Here is a 19564-nt window from a genome sequence, read left to right on the forward strand (position 1 = left end):
TACATTTGATATAAAAATTGCATTGTGTGCACACGGTAAAACTAACAGACACCACACTTCAATTTTCAGCCCGCTTTTTTAAAATGCGGCAACTTTTGATAATCCTATTTTTGCACACGTAAAAGTTACATATAAAAAATAGCATTCTGGCCTATCCACGTCTTTTCACTTCCGTTATTCACTTACACTCCTAAGCCAAAATGTGCACCATGAACATAGACAGAAATTAAAGATGTGGGTTAAGTGAATAGCTTTCTTCAGTCTTTTTTTGCTCCTGCGCTGTGTTACAGCTTTCTCAGTTTGCGCGCTGGAATTTCAGTTTGTGTTTTATGGATTTGAGTGCGTTTGAGCAGGACGGCAACTGCAGCAGCAGGCTAAGCGTTCCTCCTGTGTGTCCGTGCCAGTCTTTTCACTTAAGTTGTACACTAACATTCCAGTTCAAAAATGCTTGCCATGAACATACACACACAAAAAAAATCTGGCATAGGAGAGTTGATTTCTGTGGCCTTTTCTTGTGCCTGTGCAATGTTACATCTTCCTTCATTCTGCATGAGGTAATTAGTGTTTGCATCGTGGATTTGAGCAAGTTTGAGCAAAATAGCCGCAGCAGCAGCCTAAGCTTGTATTGAGGGTCTTAACGCGTCGTCCCCCGTGGCATTCGACCCCTGGGATACATCTTGTGCTTCCTTCATGGGAACGAACAATGCCATAATTAATAAATACATTAAGTGCAGCAGTAGTAAAAACACTAAATGAATGTATAAATGGATATGTAACCCACAAATGTTACATTATTGGATACATTCAACATAATGTATCGCCATACACAAAAATTAGTAAAGGGGCTACAAATTCCAGCTAAATTTATTTATTACACAATACAAATTGATCAAAAAGCAGAAAGCATTACATATATCTGTTGCAATTGATAATGTAAATGTGCCTGTGCCAGTCATATAGAAATAGGAATAAAATAGCATAGATAACCAATGTACATGATTATTGTATTTACTCCTCTTAAGTCATTATGGTGCATAGTCTTGCCCATTTATTCAGCCAGGTGTATAAATGATCTATTAGATCATCACTTGATTCAATGCCTATTAGACGCCCCATTGACTCATGTATAGATTATTAGTGTGGTTTTGGTTATTATTCCTGTATCTGATTATTTCACTTACTCCCCTATTATCGCTATGCTCCATCATATAGCCCACCCCTCGTTAACTCAGGTTTTTTTTTAAAGAAATGAGCTGTTATGTGTGCACTATTTGATTCAATGCCTATTATACTCCCCATGTTTGACAAATTTTTTGATTTGTTACCTTTCCCTATAATTGTAAAGCGCTCTGATATCCTTCGGGATCAAGTTCGCGCTATATAAAACTTTATAAATAAATAAATCAAATAAAACAAGAGTGGGATCAAGAAAAGTGGACTAACCTAACCGTCGCCCTTAATTCAAGGGATGTACGGAGATTCTGGTCAATAGTCAATACAGGTTGTGGAGAACCGAAATCGGCTATTGAACCAAATATTGACGCTTAAGTCTGAGAAGACTACTTTCAGGCCCTATATTCCGTAGAACAAGGTGCAGATAGTATTCCCGTTCCCCCACCTCTCAGCATGATGAGCTAGAGTTTACTACAGAGGAAGTATGTAATGGAATAGGTAAACTCGCTCCTGGAAAAGCCCCGGGCCTTGATAAGCTTCCGGGAGACCTTTTTAGACATGAACCAGAGATCTGGGGCCCTTACCTTCAAATACTTTCAATGCAGTCCTGAAGGGCATGGCAGTTCCCTGTACTTGGCTGGGAGCGGAAATTGTCCCGATATTCAATAAGGGCTCCCCTCTGCTCCCAGCCAACTACAGGCCTATCAATCTCATTGATGTTCCGCAAAATATTTTTGTGCGGCTCATCTTAGATCGTCTTCAGGACTGGATTGAGGAGCATGCAATCCCCAGCCCGTTTCAAGCGGGGTTCAGGAGGAACACCTCCACCATGGACCAAATCTTTCGCCTAACATTCCTATTCTGGAAAACGGTGAAGATAGAGGGTAGCAGCCTCTACATGGTGTTCGTGGACCTCCGCTCTGCCTTTGACTTAGTGCCCAGGGGGAAACTGTGGACTGTGCTCCTAGAATTGGGTATCCCGCCCCAACTTCTAACCATCTTGATGAGGCTACATGAGGAGAATTTTGCGCAGGTTAGATGTGGGAAGAACGGGGCATTGTCATCTAAGTTCCCCGTTGGCAGGGGAGTAAGGCAGGGGTGCGTATTGGCACCCACCCTGTTTTGCCTCTATGTCAACGGGGTAATCGCCCACCTGGATGGTGTCCCCCACAATGATGCGCCTAGGTTGGCAGGTAGCAGGGTGCCGGCGATCATGTTTGCAGACGACACCCTGCTACTCTCTAAGTCTCAGCGCATACTGGACGTTTTTGAGGACTTTTGCAGAGGTCGTGGTTTGGAGATAAATGCTGATAAAACGAAATTTATGATCTTCAACCCACCTGCAACTACCTGCCCGAATCCCAGTTTAGGTCCAGTTAGATTAGAAAGGGTGTTGACTTTTGAATATCGGGTGGGGTAACCATTAACGAAATTCTGCGCTGGGGCCCCCAGCAAATAAAGTCACAAATGAAACTGGCCCAGCTTGCGAGGGGGAATACTCAAGCTTTCAAATTCGTCTACATTCAAACCCGTTAGTCCCCCTCTGGAGACCTATAAAACTCAGGCGAGGGCTGCAATTCTGTACGGTGGGGAGTTGTGGGGATACTCCTGTAGGCCTGAAATTGCTAAAGCAGAAAATAAATTTATTAGACAGTTGTTGGCACTCCCACAAAGCACCTCGCTACTCCCTCTAAGGCTTGACCTGGGGTTGAGACCTATTGAAGATGAATTAGCACTTAAACCCCTTAGGTTCTGGCGTAGGCTCTGGACAACGCCAGGAGCTGCTTAATTATAGGCTAGAACTCAAGGAAATACTAACTTACTATAGTGCAGCTAAAATCCCCTGGCTCATGTTCATGAAGAACGAATTTGTAATGCTGGGATTGCCTGCCTTATGGCATGATCCGGAGAGGAGCTGCAAAGAGGTCTCGCGCAAGTCCCTTACCAAGATTTTCGTGGAGAACAGACTTACTGCTGCTCTGTCTGATCCCCATGCCGGCACCTTAATTAACTTTTTTTTAACAATCAAAGGGCCAGATGTAGGTCTCCAAATACCGGTCGGTAACGGCCGATTTCGGCCGTTACCGACCGGTATTTGGAGATTGAGATGTAGGGGTCTTAAATTTGACCGATTTGGTAAATTTACCGAATCGCTAAATCTAGATGTAGGTGGCACTGAAAACAGTGCCACAGGCCCTTAAGAATTCGGTATTTACCACAAAATAAAATTTCGTGGTAAATAACGAATTCCAGTGTACATGCACATCTGTGCATGTACACCTGTCCATGTGGCACACATACATGCCCTAAGGGCATGTATGTGTGTCACATGGCACACAAGCCAGAATCAGGGGTGCAACAGGGTGTCAAAGTGACATCCTGTCCCCCTTGACAATTCGGTAATTTTACCAAATCGGTATTTACCGATTCGGTAATTGACATTGATTCCTATAGGCCTCAAGGCCCATAGGGATCAATGACAATTACCGAATCGGTAAATACCGATTCGGTAATTACCGAATCATACCGATTCAGTAAAAATTACCCAATTATTTCCTACATCTCATTTACCGAATCTAGAATACCGAATCAGTAAAATTCGGTATTCTAGAGTCGGTAAATGAATTTACCTACATCGGGCCCAAAGTTTCTTACCTTTTCGAGGAATTCTCGGATGATATCTATCCTATTGTAGCCAGGAAACTTTACGTACAATGGAGATACAGTACTTTCCCCATAAAAGCCTTTACTAGTAAATGGTCTATTTCTGCAGAAAATAACTGCCCTGGGTGCAGCTGTGACAGAGAAAATGATCTTCACATTCTCTTCTTTTGTCCAGCTTACAGTAAGTCCAGGAAGTACTAGCTTATACCTTTATGTAAGAATCTGAGTTTTGTACAGTGTATGCACCCTTTTAGAGTTCTAAAACACGACACGACCAGGCACATTGTATTTGCTGTCTCTCCGTTTTTGGCAGCCATGTGGCACAAGCGCAGGCTTTTGATTACTAATGAGTGACATTGATTTACTTGTCAACAAGGCCTGTCATATTGAAATCATGTACCATTTTAGTGCGTATGATCTTAACCATATAATGTGCCTTTATTAATGAATTGTATTATCATCCTTGACCACTGTTTTATTGCTTTGCACTCTTTTATGGAAAATTGCCAAAATAAAGATTTTATGAATGAATGATTGTGAGGATGAGATATGTAAGGTGAGAATCATTGTTGTGTGGAGGAACTACTTTAGGGTATATTTAATGTGATTACCATCAGTGAAACTGTTTTCATGTGTTTTAATTGTGATTAAATGTTTAACTTATCTTACAATGACATGAAATGGAATTTTCCCTTTTTATATATATGTTTTCTATGAAGAAAGAATTTAAAAGAAAAAAGAAAATAATGATTAAAAATATTTACAATTTGTATTCTTGAGCCTGTTATAAATGATATTTTATGGGCAGCCCGCATGAGATTTTTCTAGCCTAAAGAAAAAAGTTATAGGTTTGGCAGGAGCATTTCTATAGGAGTATAGTTGGAAGGAAGACACCATCCCATCTCTGCCTACATGTGTTGGATCATGCAAGTGCCGCACCATGGCAGGAAGCACTGAATCTGGGTGCACTGGCTTCCCATCACTAAATACAAAAATATCACATCCCATCTTTTCCCATTTAGCCTTTTCTATTTCTGAGGCAGAGTGTTACAGTTCTTTCAGCCCATTGAAAGTGAGCACAGTGTTTAACAGCATATTTGTCATAGTTTCTCCTTACGCATTATATGGTTCATCCATGTGAAAGATGCTAAACTCAAGAGCACAATGTACAGTGATTTCACCCACATAGCTCATGCCGCTGCTTACAAAGTAATTGCCAATCATGTGCAGCACACTTCACTACTGCAATTTCTTTCTGCCGTTTTGTCTTTCAATAGATTGGAGACATATAGTCCATTCCTGAAGGGTCGACCTGGCAGACGCCAGGATACCTAGCTGTGGCCATAACTGCCTGGAATCAAACCACAAACCCATACTGGCTGTCAGTACCAATGGTAACTCTTGAACCTTCCAATGTACACCAGGCTCTGGTAAGGGTAATGAATTCAGCTTCTTGTACAGACGTTAAATTGTACAGGTAGGATTCTTCAACATCCCCACTTAATGTACATACAGCATAAGTGGCTCTCAAAACGCAACGCCAGTCTCTCGAAAATGGCCCATCGACAAAAGGGGTATCAGATTCAAAAAAGGATACAGCCAGTATTTCAGGTCAGGGTTTTGTGTACAACCTGGTCACACGCGATGACACAATCATGGTCAAAGTCATGCTCATCGTTAACCTCTGGAGTTGGTAACATGGAAGCAGGGATTATGGTTTTACATATTCTGGTAGAGACATTGTCTGTAGCAGGAATGATTCTCTCATAGCGGGTTAAGCGGCTGTTTGTCAAATGCTGAGTGCATGGTGGGAGTCATGAGGAATTCAATTAAATGTGGGGCCATTACAATTAGCAGATAGCCCATCACTATCCCTTCTGTTTGCTGAATGATAAGGCTCACCGCTGCAACTGCTTTGAGACAATGGTCATGGTTACTGTATCAAGAGTTGCTAAGAAGTACCCAATGGGATGTGTAGTCTCCCTGTGGGTCTATGTTAGCATGGATAAAGCACACCCATCTCTCTTATGGCAATAGAGCACACATTCTTTAGTATAGTCTGGCATTCCAATAGCAGGTGCACTGCAAATTAAATGTTTGAGTTCTTTGAAGGCTTCCATGCTTTCATCATCCTTTGGTACCGGGTCATTGACATCAGTATGCGTCAGCCTCAGTGAAAGACTTTGCTACAAAGGGACATTTTGGGGCCCATTGTTGGCAATAGCCAGCCATGCCCAAGATCATTTGTACTTTCTGTGCGGTCGTGAATTTCATCAAAGAACTGTTTCAATGCGTTCATGTGTCACTCGCCTGACTCCCTTCTCTAGCTGATGTCCCAGATAAATGACTTCCTTTTGGCAGTACTGTTATTGTTCTGGGGAGACCTAATGCCTGTTCTCAGCCAAATAGTTGAACAGAGCGAAAGTGTCTTGTCTACAAGCTTCCTTTCAGAAGATCATCAATGTATTGGACCAGGGTTGTGCTACATGGCAACTGCAGAGACTCTAGATTAATTTTAAGTATCTGATGGAAATAGGATGGGCTTTCAATGTAACCTTGAGGAGCCAGAAACCACACAAGTGTCTTCTCTAGGAAGTAAAACCTTAAGAGAAACTGGCTCTCTTTGCGAAGGGGAATTGAGAAGAACACTTGACAGAGATCAATTACTGTGAAACATTCCTCTTCGGGTAGTATTTGGAACAAAATCACAGTTGGGTTCGGTACCACAGGACAGTATGGAACAACAATTTGGTTAATTCTTTGAAGATCCTGCACTATTATCCACTTTTTGTTTGCTTTTTGCAAAGCCATAATAGGAGAGTTACATGGACTCCTGATGAGTTCCTTCAAAATGCCCTGTTCTATCAGGCTCTTAATTATGGGAGTCATTTCTGCAATGGCTTCTGGGGTCACCGTGTAAGGGCATGTTTAGGGGAAAACCTCATTGGGCCAAAGGGTTATCTTTAGGGGTATTGCACCTTTAATGGATCTGATCTCTCTTCCTGCAAAATCCCAAACATCTTCTCTTTCTAGTTCTCTCAGATCAATGGGTAAGCCATCTTTAATAATAATTGGATACAACCAGATAACAGATTCCGACATTTGTAGTTTGAACTCTGTATCTGATGCTTTCTTCTCCATTCTGACTCTGTCCTGGGTACAGTAAATGATGCAGTTGAGTTTACAAAGGCGATCCCTTCCTAACAAGCTTCCAAGTGACTCAAACCACACACCACAAACTGATGTTGCTATTTGATGTCTCCTATCTTTACTGGGACAGGGGCTGTATCTGATTGGTATGCTGCTACAATTTGAACTTTGTTTCCAGTGAGGGGTAGATTCGGGACCTCAACTGTTCTCACGGTTGAGTGAATGGCTCCAGGGTCTCGCAAGATAAATATGGGGTGTCTGTTAACTTCTCCATCTACATACAGTCCACTCTGGTCCATTTCTAGGACTGTCCAAGTCAGCTCTCCTCCTCCCCCATCAGGCACCGTCATTGGGACTGATCAAAGTATGTAGACCTCTCAAGCATCATAGGAACTGTGCCATTGTTAGACGCCAATGGATTAAGAGGAACTCTATTACTTGGTTAGAAACAGGGATTACCTCCCTGCATCTGCTTGGGGCTGAGGGAAGTCTGTGGAATGCCTGGTTTGGGGATTTCTGGCATTGGGGGACTGGGTATTTAAATAATCTCTCCCTGTACCCCAAAATTTGCAGCTTGGGTATCGATCATGACTCAATCTGGATTGTAACGATTCATCTGCTTCCAATGCCTGACCTTGCTATGCCTGGCACATATGCTAGTTCCTGGCGTGATACCTAAACCTCCCCCTGGAAACTCCTTGCATGCTTGTCCTTCTACTGGGGTTGATTTAGGGCCACAGTGGGGGTGCATTAAATCCTTTCGTTTCTGCATTTTGCACTACTTGGGTCTGCGCAATCATGCATTTTTCCTTTAGCCCCTTTTGCTTAGCTTCTATCATGTCACTGCAATATTTTGCTACTGCAGAATATCGTCAAGGGGTTTACCCTGCCAACAGACAACACCTTGGATGATCTGGTTGCTTTTTTGGGTTACAGTCCTTGCACAAAGGGGGATAGGAATACTCCCATGTTATCTCAAAGTGGATCTTTTAGTCCACTATGTTCTCTGTATACCCTCATCAACCTCTCAAAGTATGCATGTAAGGCGGTTTTTGAGAGGTTCAGAAAAATGTGGGCCAATTTATTTCTCTTTGGGGTACCGTAATCTTTTAATGTATTATGACGTCCTCATATTTGATCTTAACCAAGGGTAAATATGTGTTTGTTTCTGCTATTCTCGAAGACTTCTGAGTCGGCCATTCCACTGCTCTCTTGCATTCTGCCCACAGGTCCTTTGGGAGTGCCACTTCAAACAGCACATCCAATCCTCCCTTAACACTGTGGAAATGGTCACGATCTGATCCATCTGTGTATACCACTCATCAGGATTTTCTCTTAGGATCAGAAGGGAGTTTGTACAGATGAAAAGATCTGTCTGGGACCACAGGACATTTACAAATATTCCTCCATGTACTTTCTGCGAAGGGTGTTCCTTCCCTACCTTCCTTGACACCTTCCTTTTTCTGTCTGACCTTAACCTTTACCTTCTTGGACCACAATCTCTAAACTTCTCAGTCTCACTTTCATTCCCTAATGTTCTCAATTAACTCTCTTGCATGTGTTCTTAGTCCCTTCGGCTTTAGCAACTTCAATATCTTTTCACCCATTATCATCCTAATATTTAGCAGTTTTTTCTTTCCGTCAAATTAACTCCACACTCATTTGCCATTTTCTCCATCCTCCCATGCACCTCTTGTGCCACTCTTGCAGCTTCTTCGCTTATGTAGAGCAATTTGCTCCCATTGTTATGGTCTAAGAAATCCTTAATCCTTCCCTACATTACCTTTAAAGATTTCTTCCAACTCAGCTTTCAACTGGGCAAAATTATACTTGAGGCGTCATCTAGTAGGATCACAATGACTGTTTGGCCTTTCGTAATAGAGCTTATCAAAATCTCTACTTGCGGATGGACAAATGCTAATATGCTGGGAGCTGGTGTGGGTCCCTGTGGGACACTTGTAAGGGCCTGACTCAGAGGAATACCAGCAACTGCCTTGACTGGAGCATTTTTTAGGTAGCCAACTGAAGCGGTGTGCTTGTTGAGGGTTGAGCGGGGGTAAAACTGCAGTTTCTGTGTAGCTTAGTGGTGCACGAGTTTCGGTGAGGGTTTTGATGTCTGTCATAGCCTTAGCTGCCATTGGATCTGCAGTGCTCGGTGCAGCTGCTGCATTATATGGTGGTGGCCTTATACTGTGGAGCTCATCTCTGAAGAAGTCATCCTCCTCACTTTCTGCTTCTGACTTGTTTCTGGGTTTCTCTTTGTACCCAAACTTCTCCTTTACTGTCCTCTCACTCTCTATCAACAGATAAGCTCAATAGTCTCAGTTACGTCTTCCCTCCATTTTTTTTGCCTCTTATCTCCTGTGCATTTATTCATGAGTAAGCCCTATTGCAGATTTTTAACTCAAACTTCTTCATTTTCCTTTAGTTTGCTACAAGCTCCCGAAGATTTAAAGCCTTATGCTGTGTGGGTCTGGACAGAGGTTTCAAAATGTACATTCTCCATCTAAAATTTTCTGTTCTGTTAAAATAGGAAGTTACATTCAGTGGAAACCATAATTGTCCATCTTTGGAGGTGTGTGTTTGTACCCTAAGCTAAGCCATATGCATGTGTGTGTAAACCTATCTTTGCTGTGCTCTCTCCTGCCGGTGTGCTTTTTTCAAAAAGGAATTCCTCATGCTGACAAACTCTCAATCACTCTCAGTTCAAATCTCAAACACACCCCCCAATACCAGGGCATCTCTATCAAAGATCACCATATCGCAACACAGCAACGACGTTTGGCAGCCAATCCCGGCGCAGCACCAAATCACGTAGCACCTGAATACTGCCAGGCCTTCTTGAACCACTTTTCACTAAAACTCTATGTTCTTCTGCTTCACACATTTATCAGATTCAAAAATCAAAGAATACAATAGCTATCATCCCCCACAAATCCAAGAGCTACAGCCCCATAATAGTTATTCTCAAAATTGTACACTGCATGCCCCCACCGTATGCCTACTAAAATTCACAGCATGCATGGACTCACCACTCACTTCTCCCTTCACACTATTGATACTCACATCATCCTTCTTCAGTCACCTCGCCTTCTGCAAACAGTATCAGGTTGGGACTTGGAGGTTTCAGTAGTCGGTTCTAACCCATGGAGGTTTCAGTAGTCGCTTCTAAAACCAATTCGGTTTACCTAATACTGATCAGATCCAGTCAGAACCATCCTCTGCTACTAGATCTGTGTGCACACAAACCAGTCTTCTCATTACCTTACCAAATGTGCACCAATGGCATGAACCAGGAACAGTGTAATCCCTATACGGGCTTAGGTATTCCCCGATTGAACCCGTCTCTATTTCAGATGATCTTATTTCAGCAATAGAGGTTGTGACTTTCTCAGTAAGAATGACAGACACAGGTCAAGATTTTAAGGAGTGTATACAAAGTATTATTAATCAAAATACATTTCATAAGCATCAAAAGAAATAAAGAATACAGATCATAAGTACAGAGAAGTTAGTAAAGTTAAATGCAAAATTCAGCATAGATTTCCTCTATAGAACGGGTTCCTAGTGTTGTGTTGGGAGTACACAATGATGGAGCACACACAGTTGAGGTAAGGAAGTACTTTATTTAACATTCTCACTTGGAAGCTCACACTGCTCTAAACGTATCTCTATTCCTCTAGCTCTATCTATCTAACTCTCCCTTTCCGTTTTATGGCTTCCTTCCCTCGTCCTGCCTTCTCGTTGTCTATGAGGGCCCAGTGCCCTACAATTAGAATGCTACCACAACATTATATATCCCCCCATTTGCACAAATATGTATCATTCCAGGGAAGCATTAGTTAAATTTCTTCAATAAGACATGCAGGCCTTCGATGAGCACTCTGTGGTCCGCTGACGGAGTTCAGGTTGGTTCGCTCCCCCACAGCTGAGGGAGAGGAAAACACAGACCCACTAACTGGTGCTTGAGTGTCCTCACAAACGGCTCTTCCCAAAAGAGCTACTGGCTCTTTGGACATTGGAGTACACTTTCGAAAATAAGCGGTGTTCCGGGTTATCCTCTTATCATCAGAGGAAGCCGCAATCATAGTGCCTTTTAGATTTGTTTCTTGCAGTGGATGTTCATGGTTTTGACTGTCAGCTTTCTCCTTTGTTCTTGCCTGATGAGCACCCAATCGCCTTCCTGGGTAGTTGATGGCTTGGCCCTCCAAAGACTGTCCACATATTCCTTCATTTCGACCTTCCAAGCTCTGTCTATCTCTGCCAGCTCCTCAAGATCTGGAGCTTGATGGACACAGCTGGATCCGTGGTGCTGTGTGGGGTAATTCTGTAAGCTCATAGTACCTCATTCAGAGCCATCTGGTCATCTCGCCGTGACAGTTTAGCTTGCTGTCTGGTCTTCTTTAATGTGGCCATAAACCTCTCCTCCACCACATTGGCCTGAGGCCACATGGGAGTTATTTTTTAATGTCGAAAATTGAGGTGACTAGCAAAATCAACAAACTCATGTCCGTTAAATGGAGGAACAATTTTTCCATTTTTACCACTTTAGGTATTCCCCATGCTGCAAAGACTTCACCCAATACTGGTATGGTGGTGGCCGCTTTGGTGGGTGATACTTGTTGAGCAATTGGGAATTGGGTATATTCTTCCATTTTGACAAGGATGTATTTGCCTGACTGTAAGGGATGTAAGAGGTTCACTGCCACATGTTGCCAGGCATCATCCGGCAGTTCAGACATTTGCAGAGGCGAATTTGGCTCTTTTCAACAGGCGAGTTGATATTGGGAACAGCCGTTTAGTGTGGCTTTGACCATTAGGTCAAGAGAGGGGCACCAAACATGTTCACACAATGGCCTTTTATTAGCCATGAAGCCTTTGTGCCTTTGTGGGCCAGGTTGCCAACTCCTTGATGCAGATGTTTTGGAATAACTATCCTCTTGTCTCTTAGCAGGAGTCCATCTTTGGCAATGGACAATTTGTCCTTTACGTGTCACAATGAAGTCAGATCTTTAATGTCAATGTGTTGGCTGCTTCTGGGCTCTTCCAAGTGTCTACACGTTTGTTCACAGGCAACATGTCACATCCTGTAGGGTGACAGCTGCTGCAGTGCTTCAAGGATGGCTTCAAGGGGAGCTGCAAGTGGTTTTGCTGGAGCAATGACAGAATGGATGTATTGCTCTGCTAGGGATAGTTTAGTTCTGCAAGATGCCCTGGGGTGTCTTGACATATAGTCAGCCAGATTTGCTGCTTTTCCAGTCTTGTGAATTATTGTATATGTGCATTCCCATTGCTTGATTCTGGGGGGCATTTTTCCCCGGGGGTTTCCAAATATGGTTATTAGAGCTTGATGGTTGGTAATGGGAGTCAAATGTTTCACATAAATGAAGATGTGAAAATGCTCACAGGCCTAAACTACCACCAGACTTTCCTACCCTGGCTGTGAGTACGATCTCTCAGAATCAGTCAGACTGGCGCTAGCTTATGCCACTTTGTGTCTTTGATCACATTCCTTACTGTATTGTGCAAGAAAGGCTCATAGTCCCACAGGACTAGCATCCACAGTAATTTTGGTCTTCCGATGAGGATTGAAGTTTGCCAGATTGCTGGCCGACTCAACGGAGACCTTGATTGTGTTAAATGCTTGATCACATCTCACTGACCATTAAAATGTTTGACCTTGTTTTGTCAGTTCACGAAGAGAATAGCTGATAGTGGCATAGTCCTTGATATAGCAGGCACAGTAGCTGGCCATTCCTAGAAACAACCAAATATCTCTGTCATCTCAAGTACGAAAATGTCATTCAGAGCTGTGACTTTTTCAGTATCTGGTCTCATTCCTTTACCTTAAAAGATATGTCCATAAAACTTCAAAGTGGATCTGTGAAATTCACACATGTCTTTGTTGACCATGAGGTTTGCTTCTAAGAGTGCGTGACAAACTCGTTCCAGAGCTTTTTCATGTTCTTGGACGGTGATGCCAAGCACAAGAATGTCATCACTATAATTAAGGGTGCTGGGAATGTGATCGCTTCTTCAAAAATCTCAGCAGCTTATGAAACATCAAAGCTGAGCCTTTTATTCCTGAATAGACATTGATGAGTCGAAAAGGTGGTGATATAACGTGAACTCTCACGGAGTTCGATTTGGTGATAACCCTTGTTAAGGCCCAAATTAGAAAAGATTTTCGCCCCATTCAACATCTTGATCGTGTCACTGATGAGGGGTACCTTTCAATAGTAGTATTTGGGGCTCTCATGTCCACAAAGAGACACACTTTACCATCTGATCCTTTACTTGGGTACCACAACAACTGGGGACACCCAAGGAGTAGGTCAATTTTTTCTCTCAATAATGACCGCCCGTAAGAGATCCTGTAACTCATTCTCCACTGTCTGTTGGAGATGAAGAGGCACCTTCCTGTGATGCTGAGCTACAGGGGTCATTTGTTCATTTATCTGTAAATGGACTTTAAAATGAGCCATTTTACTGGATTCCTGTGAATAATTTCAGAAACATGTGTACAATGTCAGGTTCATCATCCATCCAGTACATAATTTTTACCAATTGGAGCCATTCAGCAGTGTGCAAACTGAGGAGACAGTCTACTTTTGGCCGATCAGTAACTTGAATGCGTGCTTGTATAGTTCTGTCTTTGTAGGTGAGACATCTGAAATTGTCCGAGGCATGGAAGAGGTTCTTTAGACATCCATGTGTAGACTTGCACAGTGGCTTTGCGCAATTTAGGCTTCAGATTCATTTTGTCGTATTTTGCGACAGAGATATAGTGTAGAGGCGTTCCATTGTCCAGCACAAATTTAGCAGGGTGTTCCCTCATTTGGAGGTATAATCTTGGATATTTTTTAGTCTGTCATGCAGAAGTACTCCTTGCTGTCTGAAGATATTGATGTGAGGGATCTTAACTCACTGGACTCGGAGTGTCGCGACGAGCTGGTGGAGTGTTTTCGTTGGCCGTGTACAGCCTTTGCATGATAGCGAGAGCTGGAGTCCCTTGATTTTCTTTGAATGTCTTTTTGCGATGCAAGGCATACCTTCTCAAAGTGATTATCTTTGCCGCACCGCCGACATTTCTGACCTATGGTAGTGCATGGCTCAATGTGCGGGAAGACTTGTCCACAGCGATAACATTTCAGCTGCGCCTCCCTTTTATTATCAGCCTGTTTGGGACTGCGAGGATGACCTGCTCGTTGAGGATAATTTCTGCATTTGGATGTCTGCTGGACTTCTGAAGAATTATGTTTTTTATGACAAGATTGTAGCTGGAAGGCTTGTTCACGTTTATCTAACTTTCCAGCCTCCATTTTCTTTGCATGTTCTTCAGCTTGATCATTGACTCTTGTCATTTCTTCTATTTCATCCAGAGAATAGTTTTTCTTGAAGAGCCCTCTACAGAGGACTCTGATAGCCATCCTTCAATAACCCATAAACAGAGGGCATCTTCAGTAATGAAGGTGTCAAAGGCGCAGTAACATGCTAGACGTTTCAGTCGCGAGATTTATTCTCCGATGGATTCATCCTTCTCCTGGGAGGCTAAATTGAAGGTGTAGCATTCATAGGCAATGTTCAGTTTGTGAAGGAATTCCCTTTTAGGTGCTTCACAAAGAACTTTATAGGAGGACGTGACTTCTGCATTACTTTCCTTGATGATCTGACCAACTTCTTTTCCCCAGAGATTTCGTAGGGCAATGAGCTGTTGATCTGAGTCAGAGACCTGTGACCCTTTCATAAAGACATTAAAATCTTGCAAACATTCTTGCCAGTGAAGACCCATACCACCACCAGACACAAGGGCCAGCAGTTCCGACAGGTGTAGAAAAGAAACTCCCAGCATGACTGATCAGTGGATGACTTGTGACGAAGAGCCGGGTCAATCTGACATGGGCCCATCTGAGTTGTGACCAGTGCGTCGCGTTGAGGTCCCAGGCTGCCAAATTAGCTATGGGGGGGAGGCGGACTAATGTCCTGGAAGCGGTAACTGGGAAGAAAGCTACTGTGTATATACAGTAGAATTGAAGGGCTGGTGTAATGGCACTGTAAGAATGTTGCGAAGAATGTGCACATATGCAGAGAAAAGTCTTTTAGAATTATTACCTGCCTGTGTCACTGATTGTATGCAGCAGGAAGCACACAAGTTACAAAGAAAGCATTATTTTCAATGGTGCCTATCTTCAAAATGGCCATCAGTAGTTTCCTCGAAGCTCATTGGAGGAGCCACCTGACTCCAAGATGGCTTAGGAGAGGATCTGCTGTCTCGTGGGGTTTCAATGAAAGAAGTCAAACAACGCAGGAGACTCGTAAGGGAAGCAACTGTCAGGCAGGGCTCCTCTTACCACAGGCAAAACACAGGCAGTTGATTCCCAGTGCATGCGACCGCAGTGGGCTCCCGAAGTCACGTCTTGAGCAGGATTCTCTCTGTGTGATCAGGGTGAGCTCCTGACTCCACGCTGCTGCTGCCGAAGATGGACCACTCACGCTGCATCTCATGTCAGATGTGCTTGGGGTGGGCAACCGACTTCGTTCCGGTTCAACTGGGGTAGGCTCCCAACATAGGCCCTCACAGGCAGGTCGACCTCCATGCAATCGGTGTCAGCACACAACTCCACTCCGCAGCTGAAAAGACCATAATGCACAAATGTGTGCACGGTTAGAGGGTATTGTGTCCGCCTTCATTGCCATTTATCGTGTTGGGAGTACACAAAGATGGAGCACGCACAGTTGAGGTAAGGAAGTACTTTATTATTCTCACTTGAGAGATCACACTTCTCCAACCTTATCACTATTTATTCCTCTACCCCCAGCTATCTAACTCCTCCCTTTCCGGTTATTGGCTTTATTCCCTCATCATGCCTTCTCTCTGTCTACGAGGTCCTAGTGCCCTACTTTTAGTATGCTACCACAACATTACTCCTAGTTACAGAGGAAATGTATTTCCTTTGACTTCAGACAAAGGATTTCATACATTACTAGGCATGTATATGGTTCTCAAGATATGCATCAATGAGGAACAAGCAAGAAGAAACATTTTACAATGGAATCCAATTCAGGAGTTTGCCCTTAATACTATTACACTGAAGACAGACGGTCTCACTGTTTATTCAAGCATAATAATTGACACATTGTATAAATGATAGTCTAAGACAGTTGGGATGTCCTTGGTTGAATATAGCATAGTGAGAAACCTCTGAGGGCACTCACCGTCTTTGAATGAGAACTTGCAACTCTTTATTTAGAACCAAGAAATAACTACCACGATCACGTGGTGTGATACAGCGTCACTTCAAAATGGAAGACAGTACATATGTACTTCAGTCAGTTTAACACAAGTTCGATTTCAAAAGGTTTAGAAGCAGAAAAGTGAACCAACGCTCAAAGAACCTTTACCTTTTTGTATGCCTAACTAATAAGTCACCGTTAGGTTGGAAAACAGATAAAATTGTATATTGTTAACTTTTTTTGCATAATCACAAAGTGTAGAAAACTTTAAAAAATGAATGCTTATTGCTGAAGTTGCTTCAATAGCTTAAATAGACAATTCACATTTATTGTAACTGTATTTTGCTTAAATATCATGATAATTGATAATGTGTTTATATTTCTTTACCAACAACAGTGGTTTAGGGCAATCTTCTGAAAGCGAAGACACAGCCTTTCTCTGATAGGACAAGTACATGCAGATAGGCAAAAGCAAGTTCATGACATGTTCACACCTTGAGAATGCAACGTCACTGAAAGCAAGCACACTTTTGCAAAGCCTGCAGGAGCTCCGTTGCTTGAAGGCCCGGGGTTATCTTCATTTTCTGAATAGTCAGACAAAAAAAATCCTTCTTTTCAACATGTTTCTACAGTAACTTGTCATCACCTGCACTTCGAAATATGTTAAAGCACTGAATTATAAAAAATGGCATACTTTGCAACTAGGATTAGAAATGGGTGGAAAGAATTGCACTTAATGGTGTGAACAGTTATGATTACCGCATTCACATTGAAAAAGCGTGTTATTATCCACAGGAAAGCTTGCTTCGTGTCCGCATATTTTAATTGTACACCAATGAAAGTAACATTTAAAGAATGTAAGGGAAGGGGGTCATTCCGACTAAAAAATAGCATGTTACCTTTACACTTTCACTTATAATCACAATGTTACTTCTTAGTAAAGGTGATATTTTAGGTAGGTAATAGCAAGTTAATCAATATATTTATTTCGAGTAGATATGAACAGAACTTGCACTTTAATGAACTTGTTTCAGGCTGTCTGTTCTTAAATATGTGCCACTTAGTTTCCAGGCATAGAGCAGGCCCATTGTTTTCCTGCGAGCAGACAGGATACATCACTACTTAATGAAAGCCGAATGTGTCATTGGGGCATGCTGCAACACAGCCTTTACATGTGTACTAAATTATTTCCGTTTTGAGTATACACATTATTCAAAAAATTAGGGGCATATTAGCAAGAGCCTCGTTAAAATTATCGCTGTTTTAACGGTAGCAAACTGCTGCTAAAACAGCGATAATGTGCTTGCTAATATGTGTTATAGCTAAAAATGTGATCATTTTAATGAGGTTCTTGCTAATAGGCCCCATACTTTTTTTCCAGGGTTGCAATTAAACTGGATCACCTTTTTATTGCATTTTTACACTTTTCCTGGAGCTTCCTTAATTTGGAATAGCAATTTTTTTTATTAGAAATACCAAATGTCAGAGAGAATGCACCCAACATATAGGGCCCAATTCAAATGAGTAAATCTGCATTCAGATTCTACCCCTTTGTGTGGATTTTCGAATTTCTGTAAATTGCAACCAATCCCAGGAATCTGAATGGGAAGCTGTGGCAGTGTGATCCTGTCCCCTCTGTGTGGAGTTCTCCAGAGCAGAGAACTCCATGTAGAAGAAATAGGACTCCCTCTCAAATGCATACTTTTTTTGTTTGTTATTTTTCTTTAAGGGGGAGATATAAGATTCCCTGTAAAAAAACTACTCACTCTACACCCCTATCAAACCTGTGTAAGTCATTCCCCTTCCAACTCGGCAAAGGGTTTACACCAGACCTTAGATGGGTTAAAATCGGACCCTTTTCTAGGTGGGAAGGGGAAAGAAAGCCGTTCATGAATGCTGAAAAAGATCCATGTTTGCAGGCGCTCATTAAACGTGCAAAACTAACCAGACCTACTGTAACAACCCACATGTGGGCTTTGTATCCAATGGAACATAATGGAACTCGTAATATTGCGGACAGGATATCCATCACATTTGTGATTGAAAACCCCGTCCGTAAAACTCAAAATCAGGCCCATAGTGTGGTTGCATGGTATAGCATTTTGTTGCATAGTATTGTTGCATAGAATAGTATTGCTGTGTGGCATAATATTGCATTGCACTGGACTCTATTGTTATATGATTTTTATTACATTGCATAGTTTTGTCCTGGAGGGCATTGCACTGGATCTGAAGTATTGTGTTTCAGTTGCCTTTTGTGAAATTACTTCGATATTGAGGTGCCCATTTTAATGCTGATAGTTCATTGTGTTCAACTACTTGAAATCTTTATGTAATACGGGTCTTTCCTGTCCCTTCCATCAGCGCTGGTGCTGTTTTGGCAACCTGATAAGTAACAGGTGCCTACAAGGGAGTTAGTTTCACAACTCTTATTTCTAGTGTATTATACACAAAATAACTTGATAGTTCAGTCCAAATAGATCCTAAACCTTAGAACAATCAAAATTGTATGTGAACATGAACTGCAGGTCAATTTGTTCATTCCTCTTTCATGGTGTTTTGGTGTATTGATCTATGTTATCAGTACCCTTTGGTTTCTTATCTATAAAAACGTTGTTCTTCATGAAAAAAAGATATTCCTACATTTCTTTGATGTCATTTTTCTATTGATTAAGTATCAGTATTTTGCAGTATCTGTGCAGGCTGACTATAAATCAGATTGTTATGTCCCTTTATTGTCTTTATCAAAGTTTTAGCCTTATTGTCCGCCACTTTGTATGCCAAAATCTTGCCTATTTTATCCCCCTCTCATATTGAGACAAATTATATTTATGCAGTTTTACGATACTTTTTTCCCTAAACGTAATTCTTAGAGCAGATTTTAGATTGACCAGATTATAACCCAATTCGACTATGTTTGTTGAACCCCGGCGCAAAGCATCAGCTAATTGATTTTCCAATGAAAGAATATTCGTGATAATTTTCTCGGTTTCTTTCTTACACACAGAATTCTGTCTCCATACAAACTGTTGAGTGAACCCCCTTATGCTAGCCTTGCAGGCATCCCATATCACCATAGGTGAAGCTGAATTGGTATTTATTTCAATAAACTCTTTCAAATGTTTCTTAAGCTGTAAAACAAACTCTTTATTTAAGAATACATATCTGGGGAAAGAGAAGGGCCGTAGACCCTGCCTTACTTGCGAAATATTGAAAGAAAGGAGAATTGGATTGTGGTCAGAAGTGACCCTTGGACAAATGTCCATAGTACTTGTTTCTAAGATCTTGTCTGAGACCCAGGCCATATATATGCGTGAGCATAGTTTATGTGCTACAGAGTAAT

The sequence above is a fragment of the Lissotriton vulgaris genome, chromosome 10 (genome assembly GCF_964263255.1).
Source record: "Lissotriton vulgaris chromosome 10, aLisVul1.2, whole genome shotgun sequence".
Taxonomy (NCBI): Eukaryota; Metazoa; Chordata; class Amphibia; order Caudata; family Salamandridae; genus Lissotriton; species Lissotriton vulgaris.